A 5,414-nucleotide genomic window follows, 5' to 3' on the forward strand; every position below is an offset into this window, starting at 1 on the left:
AACTGTGCAACTCAGCTGGAGTTCATAAATTGCCTCACAGAGCAAAACATATGGTGATGGCTGATGTAGAGGCGACAGTCAAAGAAATAGGTGCTTTGAACAGGACTGAAGAGGAACAAACATTTTACCAGAAAGGCTCTTAAAGCACTTATTGAAGATGAACTGTGGGATATGGGTATAGTTTATGACTTTATCAGAAGTAACCAGCCACCATTTAGACTGTTAAATGCCAAGAAGGGATAATTTTGAAGCTACAGAATTAGCTTATTCATACTGACAACCCACTCACGTATAGACCAAAGATCATTAATATCAGGATGAGAGTAATCTTCAGTGATGAGGTAGCTTAAGATGTCAAGTTGAGTGGATACTTTGGGTCATGACTTGTATGAAGCCTTCAAAACCTAAAGAATTATCCAAGGTTCCATCAGTCTATGAGCTCCAATCAAGAAGAACAGACTAAAGCTCGAAGAAAGTCAGAGTGAAGATGGCAGGGACTATTACAGAACTAACCGCAGATAGGACATTGTTTAGTCATCTCCTGCTCACGTCCAGATCTCATAGTGATGTTGATCTATGTGATACTATAAGAAAGTACAAGTTCTCTGTGGTACCACAATCAATATTCAAAGGTGATGCAACAGTGCATCTGTGCCAGGTGAAGAGCAAATTAATGCACATCTTGCATGGTCTTCCTAAGCCAGCACCTACTGAAAATATGTCCAGTACCTTTGCCAGCAGAGGCCTTTCAGTGTAGCAATCATAGATGGTAGGTCTGAGGTAAAAGAATTCGACAAACTAGAAACTGTTAATACCTGCCGAGATTTGGCTGCACACTTCATTATGAGACTACAGAGAAAATACTGGACCTATGACTAAGTCCACCTCATGTCTGATATTTTTTGAATTGATTCCTCTGCATATTACCAGAAAGAAGAGACTCCACGGTATTGCACCTGTCCAACACAAAATTCCACAAACATCTCCAGTGTCACAATGAAGAAGTTACTGTCTCATATTCTCACAAAGGATGAGTTAGTGGTATACCTTGCAGGAAAAATGCTACTACATGCAAAGAATTGGTCAAAGAATTTTATCATCACATGGCATAATGAAGCGACTGCCTTGCACTGTTCAGTAGAGTGTCTTCATAGTTCCCATGCGGAGGCAGACACTAAAATTATTTGCATGCCATCAGTGCACACAGAGAGGTACTTCTAACCTCTGGATTTTTGCACGAAACATATTCTAGTGCTCTGTGTGAGATGCTACCCAAGACTTCTGCAAGACTCTCTTTTTGTGCCTACTGTTGGGGAACAGAATTACTGTAGATCCCTCCAAGAGGTGTTCCTATCACTTGGAACATTAAAAGCCGCCGCACTGCCAGGTTCCCACACCCTTTCAGGATGTAACACTACTGGAAGGCTGGCTGGAAAGACCAGATAATCTAATTGAAAGGCATTTGATTCACCGTCCAAAGTCTCTCTCCTCGCTCTGAAGGTGCTTGGAATGGCTGAGATAGTCACTGATGAGATCATAAATGCACTGGAGTCATTCATATGCTGAGGTTACCATGTGAAGACCAACATTATGACATTTGCAGAGCTACACCAGTGGATGTTTTCCAAGAAGCAAATGAAGAAAAATTGCCACCAACAAGGGGTGCATTTATACCTATTCTCAAGAGAGAGAATTATCAAGCAATGGAATGGCTCTGGGATGACTGAGTGCAACCAAAACTACGCTCCCCTACTGGGCATGGATGGGGCTTGGAGGATGGACTGATCACATCAGTTGTGTGTGAAATATGGTGGCTTCCAAATCAATCCTTCAGCTAATCAAATGCTCATGTCCAAAGACCAGATGCTCATCACCCTACAAATGTTTGACCATCAGCCTGCCTTGCACACATATGTGCGAGTGCAGCACAGATGAGGACTAGTGTGAGTGTCTAGCAGTGGTGCCCTAGACAGAGACAACACAACACTGATGATGACTTTGATGAACACACATTTTCAGTCCTACATGTCAAGGCTAATTACCCAAGGATTACCAAAGAGCAGTGTCTCTTTTTATGAAGCAATGCATCCATGTTAAAGCATGATTAAATAAATGTTGATTTTTAAACATTTTCTCGAAGGCATATCTACATAATTGTTCTAGGATGCCATGTTTGGTACCACTGTATTCATGGGAGAAAGGGCTTTCAAATGATACCCAGATGGACCCGTTTCCAATGACATTGTATTATCAACATTTCCACCAACTGGAGGACCCGGCCCTGGGAGAGAGTAGCAAGTCCCATTGCCAGCCTGCAGAGAGTGACACCACTGAACTTTCGATTCATCAAAATCTACAGAATCATAGGACACATCCCTGATCTATCATGAACTTGCTCATGGAATGAGATTTTACTACATTATGCTCCCAGACCAAATAGTTTTACTTGATTAGCTCAAGCACTAAAATGTATTTTGAAGTAACCATAGGTGTGCACAGCACATTTAATTAGAGTGTGCACCCAGGGAATTTTTTTTAACGGGGAACATCATAAAGGTTGGGGTGCGGGAGGGAGTGCAGGGTGTCGGAGGGGTGTGAGAGGGGGTGCGGTGTGCAGGAAGGGGCTCAGGGCAAGGGATTGGGGCAGAGGAGGGGTGAGGGGTGTATGAGGGGGCTCAGGGAAGGGGGTTGGGGTTCAGGAGGGGTGCGGGATATGACAGGGGGCTCAGGGCTGAGAGTTGGAGTGCATGGGGGTGTAGGGTGCCGCAGGGGGCTCAGGGCAGGGGGTTGAGGTGCAGGCAGGGGGCTTAGGGCAGGGAGTTGGAGTGCATGGGGGTGCAGAGTGCAGCAGGGGGCTCAGGGCAGAGGGTTGGGGTGCAAAGTGCAGGCGGGGGGCTTAGGGTAGGGGAGTGGGGTGCAGGAGGGGTGCGGGGTGTGGCAGGGCTGGATTCGTCCCTCGGGCATTAGGCTGTGTCTGGGCACACCCGGCACACCCCATGCGCACGCCTATGGAAGTAACCTTCCCTGTGTAAACAAGCCCTTAGAAGGGCTCCTAGTTTAACAGTGTCATTTCTGAGGCTTGCTGTCAACATCAGCTGTGACCAGAGCTATGTGAGATCTGAAACTACATCATGCTTCTTAGTGGGAATGATGTGAATGAGAGTTCACAGCTTCCTGGTGATTTCTGGTAAGGGTGGTGACCGCCACTTCAAAATGCCAAAGTGAATGAGGGCAGCTATTGCATATGAAGACTGAGAAAGCAAGTTAACTATGAGGAGGAACATCTCATTTTAGTTTTCTTTTGCCTTGTAACAGGGTGTTTGGAGGGCTGAGCAGCCTAGCGGTTGGCATGCCAGCCTTATAGCTGTTGATTCCTTGGCAGTGAGGCCTCAGTCTTGAAGGCAGTGCTGTAGGGCACCTGGGCCCTCCCTATCACACTATCCTAGTGCAGGGCTGTGAGCAAAGCAACCCCCAAACACGGACGCTTTTTGCAGAGGGTCTAAGTCCACTGCCCTGGACTACTTCCTACTACTGGCCTTTACGTTTGGGGCGTGACCCTACAGTCCGACAGTTTGTAGTGGCTTGACTTAAGCAGTGCTCCCTCATGGACTCTGGTTGGTGTCCTGGCGTGCCCTCAGGTGCCTCCGGGCAAACAGTTGTCAGTTTGGCAAGGCCTAACCCTACAGTGTGTCCATTGTTCAGTCATTCACTTGCTCACTCCTTGGTCTCCTCTGCAGTCTCCCTTGGACAAGGATGCAGTGCTTCTTGCCCAGTGGCTGTCAGGTTCCTAATGACGCTTCCCTCAGATAGGAAGGCAGCTAGCTCCTCCCTGTTTGCCAGTCAGCCCTGAACTGAGCCAGGTTCCCCCCTTTTCTCCTCCTTGCAGACCTGGCATTGGCTGCAGTATAATAGGATGGGGATAGTTGGGCCCATAGGCTCTTTAATCCTTGCATGCTGGGTGAGGTTTCTCAGCTTTAATCACATGCCCATTTTATTTTTAAAGCAGGAGTTTCATTATCATAAATGTGCACAAGTTCTTCCATGAATAGAGCTTTATTTAACTTTTAACAGCAAAGCTGCAATACGTAGATGGCTTAAATGATGCTGAAATTCAAACACTTTCTGGCCAAATGTCCTGGATGACATCTTGCCTGACTGGATCTCCTCATACTGTTGTTATTTATCTGTTATTTATCTGTAGCCAACCAGGAGACAATAGTTGAAAAGAGATGGGTTACTTGGCAGATTACAAGCTGATGTGAATTGTTATCTGTTCTCCATATCTAAAGCCATGATCAGACATAGTTCTTGGCATTTCTTCAAAAATGTCCTTAGTTTATACTTTAAAAGGATACAAAAGGGACATCTATAATTATTGGAAACTGTGAACAAGTACACAGAATATTATATCATTCAGAAGTTACCACAGAGTGACAGACTGTTTGGGGCCTATGTTATAGAGATGTTTATTACAGTAATGTTTAGGCCCTATGTATAGAATGGAAAGAGAGACGAGAAGAGGACACTGACAGATGAGCTGCCCAGTAACATGTGATATGAACAAATGGGAGTGAGTTCAGGGAGAGTAACAAAAATGACTAGGGCCTGGAGGGGATGTCAGGTGAGAAAAGATTAAAAGAGGTGAAAATGTAAAACTTGGCCCCAAAAGTGATAAAAGTGGGGACCATGATAACCCTGCAGAAGTACTCGAAAGAGAGAAATATCAAATAGGGAATGTGGTGCAAGGGTGCATAACTAGGGGAAGTGGGAGGAAAGTAAGGAAGAGAAAATGTTGTGTGAAACTTCCTAACAGTGAGATCTGTTTGACTGGGGGAAAAGATCCATTCCCCCAGCACCACCACCTCCACACAGCCCCGGGGAACCAGGGGAGAATCATTCCATGTCCTATCCAGTTTTAAATAATTTATGCAATGGAGTTTCCACCTCTTCTTTTGTGTTCGGAAAAATCCTATGTAAAAAGTAGTGCCTATGTTTTGTGCATAGAGATGGCACTCTTCACATTAACTAGCTACTGGCATACACAAGTTTATTGTTGGAGCAACAAAGTTATTGGTGCTATGCACTGTAATCCATTTCCTGACTGAGCTCTTAACCTGACATAAATCAGTTTATACTGTTTTAATACTTTGCTGACGCCAAGCAGAATCACTGAGTCATTTTGGCAATCGTTGTGAGCAACATTTCACTCCCTGCTGCAATGCAACTGGATTTCTGTGAAAACCAGAGCTTCTTCAGAGCTACACAGATAAGCAATACAGTCTGGCTGCAAGACTTGATAGAATAAGACCTCGTAATCAGAATGGCCATGCTGAATACAGCCTGCACTGTTGCTAACTTCTCAGTGTTTACAGCTAGCAGATGAGAAAAGAAAGGTAAAATTAAAACCATAGATG

This window comes from Malaclemys terrapin, chromosome 7, assembly GCF_027887155.1.
Source record: "Malaclemys terrapin pileata isolate rMalTer1 chromosome 7, rMalTer1.hap1, whole genome shotgun sequence".
Lineage (NCBI taxonomy): Eukaryota > Metazoa > Chordata > Testudines > Emydidae > Malaclemys > Malaclemys terrapin.